This window comes from Anopheles merus, chromosome 3R, assembly GCF_017562075.2.
Source record: "Anopheles merus strain MAF chromosome 3R, AmerM5.1, whole genome shotgun sequence".
Lineage (NCBI taxonomy): Eukaryota > Metazoa > Arthropoda > Insecta > Diptera > Culicidae > Anopheles > Anopheles merus.
In genome coordinates this window covers 506,494-527,583 of record NC_054084.1, presented here as the reverse complement: position 1 = coordinate 527,583, position 21,090 = coordinate 506,494, and the positions used below count along the sequence as shown (strand labels likewise).

The 21,090-nt window shown below is 42.9% G+C and overlaps 1 long non-coding RNA gene across 3 annotated transcripts; it reads right to left on the bottom strand.

Annotated features, from left to right (window-relative positions):
* Positions 1–651: 651 nt before the first annotated feature.
* LOC121597996 lies at positions 652–14,807 on the bottom strand. 3 transcript variants are annotated; one of them, XR_006005500.1, is made up of 3 exons: positions 14,515–14,807; positions 13,689–13,846; positions 652–984 (listed from the first exon to the last, which is right to left on the bottom strand). It is a non-coding gene; the product is annotated as an uncharacterized LOC121597996 (long non-coding RNA). The 3 variants fall into 3 exon arrangements; XR_006005501.1 differs by lacking the exon at positions 652–984 and adding an exon at positions 11,193–11,230; XR_006005502.1 differs by lacking the exon at positions 652–984 and adding an exon at positions 13,397–13,535.
* Between the last annotated feature and the right edge of the window lie 6,283 nt (positions 14,808–21,090).

The following is a 21,090-nucleotide window of genomic DNA, read 5'->3' as shown; positions in this document are numbered from 1 at the left end:
TTTGTGTTGCTGTTTACTCCATACTCCCTCTTAATGATGAGGATGATGATGATGATGAGGAAGAGGAAGATGATGATGGGGATGATGTATTGATATTGCTTGTTTGATGGATTGGACGCACTGGCTGTTTTGACGGGAAAAAGGGTTTCCCTTGACGCATATTTAATTGTATCGATGATCCAGAACCAGCACCGATGGACACACCCGGTGTCACGTGTGTGTGTGTGTGTGTGAAACCATGGGATAATATTTACCCACTTTTTATGCCTTGACCCAAATGCAAGTGGATGGTTTTAAGCGAACATCTCTTCCCGTGCATCAGGCTGTATCGTGGTTAGTGGTTTATGTGGCTGGTAAATAAATAATAACCGTGCAACTCTGCAGCATCAGTTTTGATGCATAGGGGAGAAACAACTTTTTTGTTTTCGTTGTTGTCGATGCTTGTAGCGAACAAAATGGGATCGAATGTAGATTTATCGACAGCCGTTCGTCGCGCGGTAATCGCTCCTGGGTTGTGAGGAGCTAATTTATGCACAACTTAATCGCAAATGTAATATCAACATGGTCGCTTGTTTGTTTGTTGTTATTGCTGCATACGCGGTTCTTGTTGCGTTGTTTCCACCCCGATTTTGCCGGACTGGATAATCTCTTCACCTCTCGTCATTGCACATTCATCAGAAAAGGCGGGATTTTTTTGCGATCCAATATGAAGCTCACGTTATAATTGCTTGCGTCAGGTCAGATGAGTTGGTTTTGCTGTGTAAGTAGGCAACAGTTGACAAAACAACCACTCAATACTCCCACAAATACAAACACTGTGCAGAAAGTACTGATGGGAGGAATGCCGTGAGGTATGTTGTTGCACTGAATGATTCGCGTCTTCAGCAAAATAATCATTTAATCCTGCGCCATTCGTATGTCACATTAGGTATTGTTATGCGCACAATGTATCACTCCTTTATTGGCGTTACACTGAATTGAAAACTGTAAATAAAATAAGCAGGTGGAATTTATTGAACATATATTATATATTATATACTTACAAATGAAATATATCTATATATAAATATATAAAAACCAATATTTTACTATTTTGCTGGACACACACACTTATTTATATTTCTACCGTACAGAACGCTAAATACATTCGACGAGCGAATGCGGCCGATGGTGTCCGGTTTGCGTAGTGTTGTTTCAATTAATCCGAATTTCCCGCAGCGGTTCATTTGTCACTTTTCATTTGCAGTACGAGCGACAAGCGCGGTCGATGGTTGGCGTACGGTCACAGTTGGGTGACAGTTTTTAACCACCATTCCGCCGGATCACGATTCAATTAATGAGTGTGATTCATTTTAATGGGTATACGCTTTCTGTACGATTTATCATGTAATTTGTATAGCAATTGTTTATGCTGACAGTTAGCCGTTTGATAGACCTTGCGTGATATTATGATTCAGGGTTACGTTTTAATTTTAATTAACGCAAGTGTTCTGTTTATACATATGATAAGGGTATTGACATAATGGGATAAAAAATTGCGTGAGAAACACGTTTAGTTGTTTTTTTTGTTTTGTTTGACTTTTGAAGACTTTACTGCATTACTGAATGATGAAACCAAACAAGATAATAAGATGCTCATTTACAGGTTTGATATTCACCCGCACAACGATTATTCTTATCAGCTGTTTATTATGTTCGCTTTGTGTAAACTACACACAGGACACAACAATTTAAAATATAATTCAACCGCTCCTCAGTTGAAAAACAAAAAAGAACGCTCCTCGATATCTCTCTATCTGAAGGATGGTGAAAAAGGTAGTCGCTCCAAAAGAGACAATCGATTGCAGCCGTTCATCGATTTGCATTGTACTTCTTATCTCGTTTCAGCAACTCGACTCAACCAAATGGAACCCGTACCGGTTGAAAGTATGATAAAGAAAGCAAATTGGATGCAATTTAAGCATAAAAAGGGGAAAACCGTTCGGTCTGTGAAAATGTTTAGCACAATGCATAATCATCTGCCCGTGCATTGCATCCCACCATCTGGAGAGGTGTCATTTTCTATGATGTCAGACAGTGGCACATTCCTCTAAAAAGAGTATTCAGACTTCATAGTCGAGGTGAAAAAAAAAACAGAACTAAAAGGGCTTGCATTTCAATCAGCATCGATGAGGTTTCGGGTCATTCGTATGGAATGCAACCCATATCACACATCAATTTGTTCGAATCGATTCAGATTCATGTGCCAATCTGCATGTTGTGTGCACGTGTACGCTGCTGTCTAGGTCAGGACAATTACCGATAGAATGTGGAGCGAGGCAGAAGAAACCGTTTGTGAAATGTTGCACCCAATGAGAATCATTCGGAACAGAGGATTGAAATACGTTGAATGAGCTGGGGCTCATTTATGTGGTTGATGATTGAACATAACAAAAGACAGTGACATATTATTTAAGCAAAACGAACAATATTTAATCATGTGGTAATATTGAAAAGAATGCTTTCAACAAAAAAATGAATTTGGGATATTCCCTCCAATAATTGTGCAATGATGAATTCAATAGTCATTTAATTGTCCATTCACTCGTTGAATGTAAATTTTTGAAGCTTTTTCCCGGGGGATACTTACATTTCCATCATAGGAAGGCTTTCATCATATTACTTTTTACATACCGAATCTCCCACATGGTTTGTTCTGATGGTGCATTGATCACACATTTTCGAATTGATAGCACATTTCTCCAGACACTGCATGAACAGCTCAAGTGAACCATATTGAGAGTGGAGCTATTTTTAGATTTCCACACTCACCGATGAGTGAGCAGGAAATGAAGCTAAACCCGGATCCGTCGTGCACCGAGAGTGATTTCCAAATCCTTAATATGCAAATAATGCTGCAAGAAAGTGAACCAGGTGTGCGGAAAAGGTTTCCCGAGTCGTATCTCAAATCCCACCGGGAGGTCTCTTTTGCACATTTTTGCATACGAGTGCGTCTGTTTTCGCCTTGCAGGAAGGCGGCCGATTACACGCCTGATGCAGGAGATTGTGCGAATGGGCTAAATATGCACGGCCCTTGACAATGTGTCCCTTGGGCCGCCAGGGATGAGATGGGTTGATATGGAGTGTGTGTTTGGGAGAGAGAGAGAGGGAGTGCTTGAAAGAAAACACGATGTCGGTGACCCAGTTACCGTTGAATAACTTTGCTAATTGGTTCTGTTCGACTAATCGGTAATTACTGCGGGGCGTGGAAGAATGTTAGGATTGTTCGGATGCTAGGAGGCTGCTTCTCGGTACGTCATGTAAACCGTATGATGACCTGTAGTGTTTAATTGCATGCAAATTAACAACTATAGCTACGGATTGCGCTAATGCACTGAGAGAATTGTATGGAGCAGAAAACGTCTAGCATTAAGCAGCTAGAGTTATTGTTTGTCTGACCGCTTGATCTATGAATTGTCGTTGCACCCAATTCAACTGCCTTTGAAAAAAGTCGTGTAAATGGGCAAACTACACGAAAAACACTGCTGGTCAAACATTGAAACATTGTAGTGAGAGTTTGTAAGATTCTCTCCCAACACGTCGTTCATTGTTGACCGTTTTCACTGCGGTAGTTCCCGGTGGTGCAAAAAACACGGTCACCCTAGTAGTAAGTCATCTGAAAAACATGCAGAAAGAGGAAAAAACAATCTTCCAATTGTGCGGAATGTACGTGCAGTGCATAGAAATTGTTGACAGGTCCATAGTACATGTGCCACCGTAACCATTCGTCTCCTGGACCAATTTGATGAACTTACTCCGTTAGCTAAACTTTCAAAAGTTCAACAGAATCCAAATGAAGGCGAAAAGAATGAAGAATGAAAAAGCAAGTTCCTCTCAAATGTTTTAAAGTGCATCCGGCAGAAAGGCGAGTGCAGTGGGAGCTTCCATCAAATGTAGCCCGGTACTAGTGGTTAGCGAACAAAACTTTGGGCCAACTTTGGAAGGCAGAACAAGGAGTTCTCGACCGGGCCATCGTTTCGACGTGCTGGTCGCACTGCAATCTCGGCCGGATGTGAAGAAACATTCTTTGTTCGCGTAAGGTTCCTCCTGTACCCATCAACTAGTGAGTGTGAACTTTTAATTTTAAATCTGAGATTTGTGATGAAAACCGGAAAGGAAAGAAACACCAGCAAAGTCGCTGGATGACCCCGCCGCCGGAAGGCCCCATTGTGTCGGGTACGGTTTAAGAGCACGATCTGTCTTGATGATCTTAGGAGAGTAGCGATAAGCTGAGATACAAAATACATCAACTACTGCACCATAGTGTGTCCCTAGCTCTGCAATTGAATAGAAAATTGTTATCCAATGTTTTTTCTTGGTATGAAATTAATTTACAAAATAAGATACCTTGTGACCCGACATGTTTCAAATTGTTCCCCACAGTTCCTCCGGAAACTCTGTTCTGCCGTAGTATTTATTTCTGCAGATGAACTCCAATTAACTGCACGACCTATCTTTTGGATGCATGCATCGTACCGTGTATCGGGTCGGACCGTACCAGTGGGGATCTTGAATTACCCGATGGTAATTTGCCGAGATCATCTTCAAAATACATCACACCGGCAACCGACTCTGCAAGCAAATGCAAGAAAAGCTGCTCATATGCATCGCATCGGCGAGGGAGGATATTTGCTTCTAGCTTTCTCGGAAGAGCCGTTCACCCGTGGCAATGTTTATTACAAATGCCACTCTTGAGACACACACACACACAGACTTGAAAAGCGTTCGTTCATTCATTGGTTGGTGCTATCCGGCAATAATGCGGTCGAGCCAATGGCGGTTGGAGCTCATCGAGCTGTGCCTTTTTGCTGTTGTAGTGTGCGAGCGTTATTATCGCAGAAACTTTGACAAAAGGGTTCTATCTACTGCATTGCATCCTCGCTCCCGTACACACATTGCTCTTGGGAGAATGGTTTTATTTGATTCTAGTACACAGTTGCACAAGAGGAACGGAAGGTTGCTTTGTAACAGCTGGCTAGTAGAGACCTTCGATGGACCCCACAACTTTGTCTACTATGCAGGCTGAGGGCTTTTCTCTGATGACGAAGGCTTTTGGGTTAACCAGCGGGAAGAAAGAACCCTTCTAGGGGGAGTTCCGTCGTAGCTCAGATGTTGCTCAGTTTGGGTCGGTTCGTTGAGGCTTCCCGGTGAATGTCGTATGAATAACAATCTATCGTAATTAAAGTAAAACCGTACGCTGGTGACCTGGATCACAAGCTGTGAGTATTCTCCGGCCGTATGAGGATCATGTAGGCTCCGGGAAGGCAGTTCAAAACTGTCACGATAAGTGAATATACAAAGAAAGAGAAGCATGGGAAATTGTCCTACGGTTCCGTCGGTCGGTGTTGTAAGAGTGACAAAACGTGGGCGAATTTGATGGTTTTCCTGGTAGCACATGCGTGTGGTGGCCGTTTGTGAAATGCTTCGAACAATAAACGGAGACCCAACGTGGGTGCGTTGTAGATGAGCAGGAAGAAAATTATTATCGTTAAGAAACGGGTGCACAAGTCTGCAGCAGTCTCCATCCAGTTGCCGGGCTGATGCGGAAAAGGATGCAAAAATGGTATTTCGCTTGGCAGAAGCAATACAATGCACACACTTGGAGAGTTGGTTTTTGCTGCTGTTATGTTGTTGCTTTTCCGCTGTAAAGGCAAGCATATGATGTCGTGCATTTCGCTAAGTGTGCTGACGGTCGGCCGTAAAGAAAAAGCACAGTGACTTACTTTACTCCACTTGTTCGTAATTATGGGCCACAGAAGAAGCAAAGCACAGCAGTGTAAGTAAGTCATGCTTCGAAAATCACCCTCCATCTCAGCCACGGATGGAAGTACTCGGCACAGTACCCATCTGGGATGGTTTGATCTCATCTCTCGTTAGTACGGACGGAAAAGGCACAGGCAGTTTGAGTCACCCAGAAGAGAATACGCGAGACCATAGAACGACATAAAAGATCCGCTCATATGAGATGTGCAATTTGTAGGCCAAGGATCAACCTACCGGAAACGTTCCGGTACCGGACACGTCGTTTGTGGGCGCGATAGCGGGAATGCGGGTCACAGTGTGGTACCGGTGGTACATCATTTGAATTATGATGCTTTTAAACAACCATCAACGCGACGTTAAGCCATCGAGCTGCAACTCTTGCTACTTTCAGGAAGGGCAGGAAGTAAAACTGAATTGAGCACACCTGTGTGCATCGCGTCGGGCTTCTGTTTTTCTTCGAGCCGTACCATTACGAGGGTTACATCGGTACATATTCTGTAGCGAGTCCTCGACAACTTTAGAAAATCTGTATTGCGCTAACATGCTTTTAAAAAGGAATGGTGAAATAATGATATAATGCTTAAATTAGACAAATTTATCTACAAGAGTTTAATTGTGTTAGTGTTGTGATGCACGACGGGAATGCCGATGTTGCTGCTGGGTTGCATGACATGAGGCTCAACCATTTGAAAAAACTGGGAAAAAACTCGTTGAAACTTGATAATGAAACTGAACTGTTTATTTTTATGTATTAAAATTCAATGCAAAAAACTGAATAAATTAAAAAATCTAATTAAATATCTTTAAACTAAAACAAATATTTTCCTTTGATTTGGAGAAGATTGTTAAAGTAGTTTGTAACAATCAGGAAGGAACCCCAGGATGTGGTAAAATTTAAATAAACTCTTATCATTATAGGGCCCAAAACAATCAAAGTTGCCACCGAACACCTAACTGGATTAAAACATGGTTTCATAAACTTATTTTTACTTTGCGCCTTTTGCTCATTAGAATAATCCGAGGTGGACGCTTAACTATCACCAATGCGAACCAAGCAATCAGTGGAAGGCCGTTGAATGAAAAGTAAAAACATGAAGCAAAGAAGAGCGAAACGTGGAGAGCTAGTGAAGATACCATGCCGAACGGCGGCAGCAACACGCGCGTTTGTGTGCACGCGACAATGAAAACGGAAAATATATTAGTTTAATCGCTTTATAAATGAATTTGTCCTGCGGGGATAATGTTTATTTTTCTTCTCTTGTATCTCCCCAGTTTTCGCATCCACGCGGGAGTGCTGGGAAGTAGCTACACACTGCCACAGAGAGCGTTTGATATACTTCGCCGTTATATTTTTGCGTCTTGAAAGTTGAATTTCAACACATTCGCAAACCGTACGTTCGTACGGTGTATGGTGTACGGTGTATGATAAGAAATGTTCATTTGCATAGTTTTGGAAAGTGTGTTGCAATTTTGTTTACGCTGTATTGAAATATGTTTCAATTTATGACGACGGTGCCATCGGCACAGCTTCAAGGAAACGAGGAATGAATTTCTAGGGTGCGATGTGCAGGTCCTGTGAAGTTGTAAATTGTGTTTTGTATTGAAAAGCAGGAAGCTGTTTTAAAGTTGTATTGAAATGCTTTGCTGCACCATTTTAGTTGAATAAAACACTATAAATAAACCTACCTTACAAAAACAAAAAAGGTAGCATAGAGCAGAAAAGGTGTACGTTTCGTCAAGCTGTTCAGCGTAGCGAAAGATGTGTGCGGGCTTCAGAAAATTTGTTACTTCACATAAAATATAATGAGTTCCGGAGCGTGTTCCACTAAATTTGCAATGCCGCACCATTCCACTCTTTTTCCATGCCATGTCGCTGTGAGGTTTTTTTTGCGTTGTGCTAAAGGCAAGAAGCAAGAAAGCTCATAGGCGCTTTTTTCTTTTTTGTTGTTGGTTATTCAATGCCACATCGATGGTAGTGCCGGGGTTTGGTTTGGTAAGATTCCAGCAAAACTTTTCCTGCTTCAACAATTGCGACAGGGTAGAGAGTATCCTTTTTCACGTGACGGAAGCCACGGTTGGTTGGCCAAGCGACGAGCCTGTGGAATACTCACGTTTTGATGCTTCCCCGAAGCGCTACGTAGTAGGGCGTTACGATGACGCGTGTTGCGTACGACGGGCGCGTTTACATGCCGAGCTCAAGCGTCTGGAAGATGGGACGTTAGGCGGCACAGTGGCAACGTGTTCAAGAAAAGCAGATAGATGATTCAGTCAGTTCGACCGCTGCCGCCTACCGACTCACGCAGCCCGGCATTCGCTTTCCATTAGCATAAATAAGACGCATTCATTTTGTTTTACCGGTGTCGTACCATAAGTGGGATAGGTAGGGAAAGCTCAGTAATGACTGCATATTGAGACAAAAGCCCAAGACCAAGGAAGAATGTGGGATAAATCAGCTCTTCAGTATCATCTGGTTGGCCGAGGATATTTATTCCACGGTCTGTTGGTGTCGGAATCGTCCCTCGCACCAGAACTGTATCTCCGTGCTCTGGGAAGTACCATCCCAATCCATCCATACTATCCCAATCTGTACATCCCCACCGGTGGTGCACTAGGTTCGTATGCAAAGCGGAATGAGTGTATTTTCAAATATGCTTGAAGTATTTCCAGAAAAGACACTCGATTCCTCTCCTCCACTCCACAGAAAATTGGTCGCAAAAAACCACACAGGGAATGAGTTAATTTGCCAGCACGGTTACTGAGTCCTCAAAGCTAAAATGTCCCTGAAACGCTTTCGGGAGTTTGGGCTGGTTGTGCGTTTTGCTTAAATGTGCCGCTTTTGATGTAAGTAAGCGACACTTTGTTAGCAGCTGTCAACGCATAGGAAATGAACCGAGAAACGAAACATGGCTACCGATGGTGTGTGGTAGAATGTAATGCTTTCCCATGACTCCTTTTCTACTTCATAATGGGGGTAGCGAGTACACTTTTCCGGAAGTATGATCCGGTTCCCTAAGCACTAATGGTGTTAAAAAGCGAAGCGTTACAGTACAGTGGGCAAAACTTAATCCCTGGAAGTAAAATGTCCGGGATGCTTGTGGAGAACGAAAGAGAGAGAGAGAGAGAGAGAGAGAGAGAGAGAGAGAGAGAGAGAGCGAAAAGTAGAAGGCGCTTAGCACGATTTAAGCAAAGTATAAACAAAAGGAAACGTATCTGAACATGTGTCGATAATAACACTAATGCGGCTTACGGAAAGGTACAATTCGGCATGAGCGGGGAGGATAGGAGAGAACGAGAACAAAGTTTCATTTCGCAACAGAAAGTAATGGTATTTGTTGAGCTTATGCATAATGGACATATGACGATGTACATGTTTGCAGGGTCATTGCAGAAATGTTTGTTACGGTTGTTACTCGGCCGATGTTGTTTACTGTGAAGCGTTTACTAAAAACGGTTCGGTTTAATAACCGAAATGAAATGATGGTGAGTGAAGCTTAACATTTGCAAACGAAAGCTCGATTTAAGCTGGTGAATGGCACGTATGCGAAAAGCAATTCGAATGATGTAGCAGTATGACTGTACTATGTTATTTATGAATTATTTCTTCGGCAAAGATTTCAATGAGCTGAGAGATAGTGGAAGAAGATACACTTTAAAATCATATTTACTACAACTTACTGTAGGCATCACATCAAGAGCATCATTCCAGGTAAACCATTGCGCAATAGAAATCCCCGGAGAGGATAGAAGATGTGTTATTCTTGGGTAGATAATTTCCGCAGAAACTACCAAGCTCAACGAAAGCACTACGCTGCAAGCAATTAGAAAATGAGCGAAGCTCATCATTTTCTTGCAACACATTCAATCGTGCGTTGCATTCGTGTGATTGTAATGAAACGGAAGACAATGGCTGGCAGTCATTGGAAGGAAAAGCAGCTTTCCTTAAGCACGTTAGTGGTTTTGCCTCTCGCAAACCCGCTTGAGTCACATCTGTCAGTGGAAAGTCAGCATTAAGCGTTGAGTGAAGAAAAAGAAATCGTAGGAAGAAACAGAGAAAAGCTTGAGCAAAAGTTACGTTACGGCGTGATTTGGTGGTGTAAACCGGATCGGTTAACGGGTTGGTAAAGACATGCGGGATAAAGTTTTGGCGCACAGACACGGTGGAATGTTCATAACTTTGTTGAAATGGTCTCACAAAAATGTGTCCGCTTTCGAAAGATTTCGAAACTCGGGAGTCGGGAGTGATACACAATCTGTCAGCGGGAGTGGAAGATTTGTTCACAAATGCTTGCCGACCGGTCTGCTCGAATGACCGGATACCAGTGTCTTTTGTGCAGGCGAATCGACTGAGTGTTAGGACCTGTGCCAACCTGTGCGCTAGGCTTGCAAGCGAATCGAGCTTGTGCCATTGTAGACCAACAACGGCCGCCGGTGGAGACAAACTTTTACCATTAGAATTAACGGGCTCCGGAAAGCGACAGTCTTATTTGCGGTTTGGTGTAGTGGTAGCGGGTATGGGAGATGGTTGTGAAATTGTCAGGCAATAAAACGGGAAACCTAGGGCTTTAGGCTTGATACACCGTACGCCGTGTCTTGGAGCGGGGTTTTTATAGCCGCGAAGAGTTTAATTAAAATTTTACGCATTCAAACACACTTTTCACCGGTCGGGAAGGGTGTGTGTGAGTATGGGAAGTCAAACAAGTTGACAGTATGTTGCTGACTGTTGGTGACGGGACGATTTGCTTTAATTGACGTTGGCGCTAATGGCAGATGGCGGGATTGGATCACGGTTTAATTGTGTATCGGTGACGGAATAACGAGACTGTTTGCTGACGATGGTGCAATTGACGTCGATTTGAGCTTGTAGGGTGGGCACATTCAACACGAGTGCGAAGGCTTGAATAAGATGTGTTTTTAATAGAGAAATTAAATGTACATTCGCTTCAGACTGTGTGATATCGCCATGGATGGGCATTGTGTCAGCCTTTGAGTGCATTCAAAACCATGTAAGTACCTGAAAATCAATTTGCATTTGAAGAAAAAAACTTCCTCCGGCAACATAATTATGTTGCACTGCATGCAATTGAATGTGACAGTAATATGGGATTTATTGTTTTGTGCTTAAATTCGTATTTAGACTTTCTCATCACGGAAGCATATCCGCACATTTGTTTTCTCTCTATTTCGGCCAGCAAACACGTTCAACTCCTAACTCATCAAATTACAGTTCAATTAAGGACACTTCTCATGCTTCCTCCGTGGTACAGTTGCCTGGTACGTTCGTTGTCTACATTTCATCCCTTTATAATTGGAGTAATTTTTGCAGCACGTTTAGCTAATTGCTATTAGCGGGACAGGGTGGGCTCCCAAAAAACGGTACAACAGCATTTCCCGCTGTGACCATAATGGTTTACCCAGCCACTGGATTGACCTGCAAAGGGGCAGAGAGCGTTCAGTGAAGTTGCATGCGGGAGCAAGGAAACCGCCGTATAGCATAACGGGAAACATGGATTGTAAATGTCCGATTCGCATTGTACAAGGGTGTTTACATGGTACATGGTAGCAGCTGCAGACGTCGTTTAACGACGATACCAAAAGCACCGCCATCACCATCGTCAAGCGTTTGAGTAATAATGCAGTCCCACTAACGCTTCTCTCCATTCCCTCCCTTTAGAAAAGTTGCTCCAGCTTCGGGTGAACCTCGGGATGGTGCGATAATTGGTTGGAATTGATTTCCCTTTTTCACCACCCGGAACGATCCTAGTGGCCAGGCTGTAAATGTTGCAAAAAGGACGGAATGGTGCCGATAGGTGAAAGCCACCGTTTGGGTGCTCAATAGGGTAGAAGATATTAAAAAGCCCACCCAATCACCCCCCAACCAGCAGAGCGATACAAAATTTCGACTTTCCAATGAGGGTATGCGGTATAGTGAGTGGTGCGATGTGGTTGGAACCTACACACTGTTCCAGCCACTTACCGCGAAAGTTGTGTGAGTGATTCTATAAATTTAAATACCGTACTTCCTTCGCGAGGAATTTTGCAACGTAAACAGCATGCAGGCCGCGGGCCGTAAATCCACAGAACAGCACCAATAATGGGATGTTTGTGGAATGTTGATTATTTTGGGGGGTAAAGCGTGCATCCTAAACTGTCCCAGCGGGGCACTACGTACCATCTATCTTTACGCTTTCCAAACAAAAGTCAACTTCTCGCAAAACGCGTTTGCATTGAATGCGACCATACGGGGTGGAAAAGTTGCAACGCTTATGTTGGCACGAGTACGCTGCTAAGCGTATGATGAAAACGCGAACGGTTGGCAATTTGCCAGTAGGATGCCGATGGGTGGGCAATGATTTCAGTGAAAGCGATTCATCCTGTGGGTACGTTTTAGTGGAAGAGTGGGCATAATCGGTGTTGCAATGCAGCTATGCTGCCGAATGGGGAACATGATTGTTGTACGCTTGTTACACGCTTGATCTTGCCGTGGTAATGCTGCGCTGTGATCTGTAACAGCAATTTTCGTAGATATCCCGTGGAGACGTTTGCTATTTATTAACGCTTTTATTGAGCTGCTGTGTATTGGTGTTGGATGATCGATTGCAAAACTTTCTCTGTTTGTCTATTTGTTGGGATGTTTGTACGATACTAACTTTTGTCTGTGAAACTGGAATAAGATTCGACTGCGTTGTTTATTTTGAATGGTAAAAGTGTTTTAGTTGAACTACGCCTGGGTATTTTATTCATTATTTTGTGTTGTTGCTGAGACAGCGCCATGTGGATTGGTCTCGATGTAACGATGGACCTAAATGATAGTAAAATAAAAGGCGGGCTTTATGTTTTGTGCTTGCCAGACAGTGTGTAAACAAGTGAGATAAGTAAGCGAGCTTTGAACGTGCCAGGTGAATGTTGAAAAATGAAAATCACACTGCAAACCTGTGAAACCATAAGTAATCGTTCCGGTGGGCTAACACGTCCACCGCAAAACCGTCATAGGTACATGATGTGTTTGAAGAATGCATAAAGAAGCAACACTGAGCACTTAAATAAGTAACGAACCGGACAGACACAAGGGACGGGCCAGAAAATGAAAACATCCTTTAACAAATATAACCCTCGCCACACATGGAGCCCGGGTCGGTGCCACGTTCCTAGTGAAACCAACACCCACAAGGATCGAGTACAAAGCAAACATTATATTTCACCCCGTGTCTTCAACCATTAATGCTGATCCTTTGCACACGCATTTTCCCATGCATATGAAGTGAAAAGAAGGGAAAAGAAATCCAGAGTTTGTTGCGCACATGTTGATTGGGAAATGGGCAACATGAGCCTGGAAAGGTGCTTGCGTGAAGGGAATAGGAAACTGGAGGCCAATCTTTAGCCTATCTCCTATCACGGGCGAGTGTGCAACGAATCCATTTACGGATCTTTCGCATCTCAGCCACATCACCTTATGCAGTTTTTTTTGCAAAGAGGTTAGTTGAAGCCTGGGACGGTTATGAATAATTCAGTGCTATCATGTGTTTTGTTTTATTCCCTTTTTTGGAGGGCTGAACCGATGAACGCACGTGAAACCGACAACCAGTTTGACAGCAGGCATAATACATGGCCACGGTCACGTCACATCATAGTGTGTATGTTTTTTATTGTTGCCACAACACCATCACAACGCCTTCTTCCTCTACCGCATACAGTAGGCATTCACAAAAAGGGTTTCCATGATGAGGATGGGATGGCTTAAAGTGAAAGGAATTTTTGAAGTGAATTTGAAAAAAAACAGGCAAATACACCCACAAACCCTGAAACAACTATGGAAAGGGATAAGGGAATAATTTTTTGCCTTTTGTTTTGGTTTTTGAAATTGAGTTTTAAATAATTTCATTTCCTACCGTTGTATCGTATCCCATGTTTCATGCCGTTTTTCTCTCTTTATGTTTTTCCAAAGGGTCTACTGACGAGCTTGCCTGTGTTTATCCATCGATGAGCAAAAAAAAAAACCCCTACACAAAGGACATCATCAACACTGGTATTGGGTTCATTTCGATTACTTAAGGGAGCAAAAAGTGAACGAAAAACAGATAAGGGAAATAAATAGAACGTTGTGTAAACGGTACGCGTATTAGCAATGGTGAACGGAGATGAGCTTTGTGCAACTGCAAACATTTAAAAAGCTAATGAAAATATTTGGAAAGACCTTTTGTGTTGCATTGCGTAAAGTTGAGTTTGTCATTCTTTGCTTTTGTCTTTGAGATGTACAGCAAACAGCGCTTGATGGAGTGGTCCATATGAAAATACTGCGTGAGTAAAGGTAAATACGTATGTATTTTTATGATGTAATGAAACTTTATGATGAAAATGCATTTAATGTAAAAATACAGAGCAATAGTAGCAGATGAATAAACCTCAATAATCTAAATTGCATACCTATTCCTTATCATCGAAGGTAATGACTTTCATGTATGCTATTTTAACATCCACATACTATACGATAACATTTGCCAAAAGGTCTCAAATCTCATCTCTGTTCACTGCGCTGCATTGCATCCAGTAGTATCTTCCCTATAGTCAGGCTGTCTCGGTCTAGGCTGCAGTGGTGTTCACATGTCGACGCTGTTTGAATATTAATCTCCCTCAACACTCAAATCATTAGCTTGAGCAAACAGCTAAACGTGCTCAGCGTTGCTACATTACATTAGGTAAATGCACTTCACTCACCTGTTGACAGAGAGCAGTTGTACGTAGCGTGTTGGTTTGCCTGCCTGCGTTCGTTTCCGTACAGAGTTGGGCGAACCGTTTGGCTTCAAAGTTGCAGGGCGATTTTCCACCATTTCGGATGGGAGTGTGTGTGGTGCTAATGGTAGACCCTGCTCAACAGACCATTACGCCAACGGCACACTTGGACTTGTATTTAATGCACAAATTGAATACAATCTATAGAACTAATCAACAGCTAATCCTCCAACCATGTGCGAGGTTGCCGGAAAGGTCAGGATGACATTTCGCGGCTTGCTTTGATGAGGTTTGATGGGGAATATTTGCAGTGCAAGACTGTGTCTGGAAACACCACCAAACGATCAAAGGTGGTGTGTAATTGAAAAACAGCGTTTTGGATTGTTAACTTCTCTTAAAATATTCGTCCCAAAAATATATGTCTGATTTGAAACATCAGCAGTTTGGAAGAGTAGTTATTATTGGTAAACATCGTTGAAACATTATTTCTAGATGTATGGTGGTAAGCATTGCGGTTAGCTGGATTAGATTGTTTCTTGCATGTACGGTCTAATCATGTAGTATTACAGCGTTCATTAGCAAAATTAATCTAACTAGCTGAATTTTAGAAAGGAGCTCCGACGTAGATGCTTGTTTTGACTGCAGTGCAGCAATTTAGGCGAAACTAAATATGACTCTATCGTTCCTGAAACAAGGAAGTCCCGTAGTCACCTAATTACCTCTGCAACTACATATATAGTAACCACCGCAACATGCAGGGAGCACCAATCCCTGACGAATGTGTTTTCGGTTGATTCCAGCAAACGAATCATTACTTCCTCTCCCGTTACGCATACGGGGTTACGCTTGTAATCAGTTCCACCTCTTTGATGGTCCAGTAGGTCGGAACGGAAATGTAATATGCGTATAATATTAGCCTAATGAGGTTTTGTCACGTGGGAATGGAGTAAGATTGGTGCTCAGGAAAACACGCGCTGGGTGGAGATTATGATCGCAAACGGGCATGGATATTATTTAGACAAGTTGGTGTTGGTTTATAACAGCCAGATGAAAGTGGATGTAAATAATAATGCAGATTTTTATAGTTTCCTGTTACCTAGACACACCACAAATAATATTGATAAACTAGCTGGCAGTTATTCCCAAGATTGAGATAGTATCGTAAACCGCTAGGCACTTTACATCAAGTGTAAACTGCTACACCAAGTAGCAAAGTGATGTATGCAACAACAACAACAATTTTGCTCATTGTAGGGGGAATTAGAGAATTTAAAACCTAATTGCAAACTTAATTGTAAATTAAGTTAATTGAAACATCTTAAAATGTTGTAGATCTTAAAACTTATACTCATGCCAGCATAAGGTGTGTGCAAAGTTTCCTTGAAAATTATCCAGCCGTTTCTGAGGACGCTGGCAACAAACATCATGGCACGAGATTTTCATAGATATAGAGAAGAGAAGAAGAGATAGAGAAGAGAAGATCGATATAGAGATATAGAAAAGATAGATAAGATAATGTGAATTAATAAGAAGTTATGTCGGTTTATGCTGTGCTTCGATCAAATTTGTATAGGTGCGCTACCTTACGCATTTACTTACTTACTTATCCGCTTTGCGGTATATGAGTACCGGTACTACATAGGTGCTATACAGCCTCATCATGGTCCATCGCGACAGGTTCTTTGAGATCTATCGCAATCTGAACTGTTTTTTCAGACTGTAGAAAGACTGGTTGGTAGCCAGCATCCTTGCGCGCAACTCAGCTACCATACTATTGTCGTTGCTTACCTTTAACCCAAGATAGGTAAATTCTGGGACGACTTCAAAAGTGCGTTCACCTATCTGTACGTCACGCCTACGTAGGTTTATTGGTAGGACTGTTGATGTTGCCACCATCAGTTTGGTCTTTGCCTCGTTTATCTGCAATCTGAGGCTCTCTGCCGCCTGCTCAATCCCTTAGTAGGTTTCTGCTATATAGGAGAGCAGCAGACCAATGATGTACATATCATCAGCGTATGCCAGGATCTGGGTTGACTTATAGAAGATCCCGTAGTCTCCACCCTCGAGTAGCGGATGGCCTTCTCGAGCGCCAAGTTAAATAGGAGATAGGCAAGCCCGTTCCCCTGGCGCAAACCTTTGGTGGTATCAAAAGGCCCTGAGAGTTTTCCATCCACCGTCTCCTGGCGAGTGACGTTGGTCATAGTCACTACAACTAGCCTTATCAGTTTGGCGGGATTCCAAAAGAGCTCATAGCGTCGTATAGTTTTACCCTGGCTATGCTATCATATGCAGCTTTGAAGTCAATGAAAATGGTACGTGGTCGTGTCTGTATTCTGCCATCTTCTCCATGATCAGCCGCATGGTGAAGATCTGGTCAGTGGTCGATTTTCCGTTTCGGAATCCTCTTTAATAGTTTCCGACAATCTCTTCAACGTGCGGGACAAGACGATCCAGAAGGATCAGGGAGAATATGCTGCAGGCGGTATTCAACACCGTGATACCGCTGTAGTTGTTGCAGTCCAACCTGTCTCCCTTCTTGTATATGGGGTAGATGGTGCTGAGATTCTAGCCACAATACATTGATTCGTTGCCCACACCTCAGTGACAATTTGATGAATCTCGTTTTCTAGTCGTGCACCTCCATTCTTGACCAATTCAAATGTGTAAGGTGGGGCTCAATGTTAGGTTGTAATTTAGTACTTACATTCCAATGGTTGAAAGACCCCTATCCTGGAAACAATCCGTAAGACAGTGGCCTAAAAGTGTTTTCACAAGCACAACAACTTCCTGATTTACAGTAAAGTATAGCAACTTAGGGCTTTGTAAACAGCCTTTCTTTATCCTTCAACTACACACCCATGCCCCCGAGGTAAAACCAGAAATAATCCAATTAGCAAAACTGTGCTGCCTTGCCAGTAACCACTTGAAGCGAGTGCTTACCTCGCCAAACACTACCTTTTGTTGAGCCTCCCTACTCCATTCAAATCACTGCTTGTATGTATTTGTTTCGCACAACTAATCCCTTTCAATTCTACTGGGAGCCGACTAAACGATACACGATAGCTGTCCGATGCTGTCGTTCGGGAGTAAACGGACAAGGGCGTGAGAAGAGATTGCCCTCCCCTTGCACGTTCGTTTTCCCCTGGAGTCATTGCCTGTGACTGTTTTGCCGGCTTTGATGATCCCTGTGGGGTGTGGTGGATGGAGGTGATTATGGAGCCAAAGCCAACCATCACGTGTGGAAGGGTTTTAGCGTCAGGAGCATCTCAGCCTTCCAATAAAAACGACAGGTCAGTGCGTTCAAGCAACAGGCAGCTCTTTGATAGGACGAGGGTGTGCGTTTCGTTCGCTGTGTTGTCGGAGGGACTCTTCCAAACAACATTGCATTACGTGAGCGTGTGTGTTATAGAGTGCCTGAGATTTTCCTGATGTGTTTATTGACTATCGAGTAGCTTGCTATGCAAAAAGATCGTTTCCTGTGGGATGTGGCCAGACCTGCTGCTCATTTTCTCCAATCAGTAGTTTCAACTCACGGGTGTGTTGATGCTGAGAAGGGATTACCCTATTCGCAAAAATTTACACCTTCACACAAAGAGGCTAATGTCCGCTTTAATTATCGTTCCGCTTCTTGGCAGCTCGAGGCAGATAGCTGCGATTGATCGAAAAGGATTTCTAGGAGGAGGTATTTCTTTCTTCAAACAAGGACAAAAGAAACAAGAAGCTTGATTGCTTGTGGCAATCTGCATGAGTAACGTACCCCCAGGGCATTACGAGCTGAAACGTAACGATTGTCGGCTAATGCTTTGTGGCATTCTGGATCGATCCAGTGCGAAACAGTCCAGTACCAGCATCAAATCGGTCATCGGTAGTGCCGAGAAGCACGAAAAGCTTAAGCTCGGGTCCAGTGGGATATGCGAGCCGGAGGATCTTTGCGCTGCTTTGCAATTCGAACACTGTGTTTGGTTTGGATAATGTTGATATGAGCCGATTTGCCGAAAAGGGAACGTCATCGATGAGAAAATGAGATGAGAGGGGGGGAGAGAAAAATTGGGAATTGGCACGAGGGGAAAGTAATCTACTTGAAGTTTCTCAATGAAGTGCAACTGTGTAGTGAAATGGTAATGACTAGAATCGAGCTGGGAGCAATATCGAGCCATATGGTTATGACATCGTTTGGAGAGATGTAATCAAACGTCCGATAATGTTGATAACACTGTCATACTTGTTCCTTCTCGGAGTTATGATGTTTATGTATGAATATTTTTATTATATTTTATTTTTGTCCTACTCGTTGAAGTTTAAAACGTCCGTCTTCAGATTGAACCGATAAGCGTGACACCTTTCCGGTTCATTTCCCACCCGCTAGCCATAATCCTTCAGCAAGCACCGAAAACATAGCAATAATCGTGTAGAAACTCTGCAACATCCTTCCACTGGACGTGACCGGCAGGTCGAATGAATCTCTCAAACGTTTCCTACCCAATCGACAACGCATTTATTGGTTGTTCGTTTAGTTCGTAGAATCGGAACATCTCGCTCTTCCTACAGCTGCTGCTCAGCATTCCTTCTTGGGCTTGGTCTTTGACGCCCCCTTTCTTTCTTTCTGTTGTGCCTTGAATACATAGCTGTCGCCTAACATCGGACCGGAAAGTTTATCGAAAGCACAGTGGATTAATCAGCGATGGTCTGTTTGCAGCTGTGACAGCTTTTATTGAGCGAAGGGCGAATAACTCACACGTAAACGAGGGTCTAGCGTGACAGCGTGCGAATGAACGAGTTCCGAGCGGCTATGGGGCGACCGTTTGATCCATTAGCGGTGATGCAGTTTGGCTGTGGCGGGACACGCAGGCTAAAGTAACTTGAAAAAATTGAAACCTTTTCTCCCTTCTTTGACCGTTCATGCGGTCAGCACAATTCACTGCTGAGACAGGTTGTTTCAGGATGGCTCTGCTGGTGGCTCTCTTTTGAGGGCCCCCAAGACAAAGGATGGGACACGTTTTTAAGTTTAACACACTCATTACGGTGTCTTGGATACAGGACTCTTGGATGCTTTATGACAATATAAGAGTATGATGTTGCTTGTTCGGTGTAGCTCAAGAACCTTCGCGCACACAAGCATGCAATAAAAGGGTTTGATAAACGGCCGGGCAGCATAAAGATTAATTATGCAGGTCAAATGGATAATTATTGTTCCAAAAAGAGGAAAAGAGACAGAACAAAACACAGATTCACAGCACCCACAGATGACACGACGGGTCGAAGGATCAAACTAATGTGATGCGAAAAGACGTGAGGCGAACGTGTTTGAAAAGAATCGCCTTGATAAGCGGATTGGCAGGGCGGGAAATCCTTTACCCGCTGTAAGCTTAAAATGGCTTCTTGATTGCGAAAACTCCAGGAATGTGCTATCTGTTCCTGGCGAACCATCCGTCTGTCACCCAGACGCTGTGCGCTGTGTAATGCTGTGTCAGGGATGTTTTTTGTTGCTCGCTGTAATGTTCACCTGTTTCGTCATACCATTTGGAACCACCGAACCGCGGGTTAACGTCGATGATTTATGATCGGTCGTGGAAATGGAGTTTAGCTGATTGTTGCAGGTAGGCAGGTGAGTTCTGAGTTTGGTATTTCGGGTCATTCGACGGCAAATGGCAAAATCTGGGGATAGTGGAAAGATCCGTACCACACGATACTTTCGGGGTATGATCGTTGGAAAAGGGGGCTTGATTTATCAACCGACAGTATTTTCGTGCGGATTATCCGACGGGATTAATTTTTACGTGCCAGAGCAGTAGAATGGAAATCGTTGCGGCTTTTTTTGTTGCTCGAGTAAAGAGACAGGATTGGTTGTTGTTGTCGTTAGTACTAGCAAGATTGGTAGGTGGGTTGATTTATGGAGAGATTCATTAGGTTTTTTTCCTTTTCTGCCGGTATAACGGTTAGCTGAAAGGGGTCCATCAAAATTTGATGAACCAGCGATTGAACAAACGCGTATTGAAGTAGCCTTTTTACACATCTTTTATCTTCTCTTCCGGTAGCTTCCCTTCTCTGGGGACAATAAATCTTATTAATCGTTAAGGGGATGTTGTTTTTATCGTGGAGGCTATATAGGATGAGAACGGTGAGCCGTCGGCAGTTCATCAGGTGTCTGTATCGTTAAAATAGGCGGAATGTGATAAAATGAGGGCTATTGCATGTCAATAGCGATGCAAGGCGGCAAAAAATGGTCGAAATATTCTTGGTTCAGCTGAATTGTGTGATGAACTGCTTTACGTTCACATTTAACCAATCAGTCAAGGGAGAAATATTATATGATATAAATTTAAACCACTGAAGAAGAATTCATATCATAGGATGTCCTAAAATGATTCATTTTTATACCTGTACTAATTAAAATATAAAAATTTGCTTCCCGTGTACATACAATATTGTGTTAAATAGTCTAATTTTTAGAATGAGCAGATACATTTGAAGAAAACACAAGTTTCAGGAACGTTGGTCTAAATTTCAATACCCTCAAAATCCCGTCCAGGAAAGTTGATTGTAAAAGAAAAGCAAAAGATG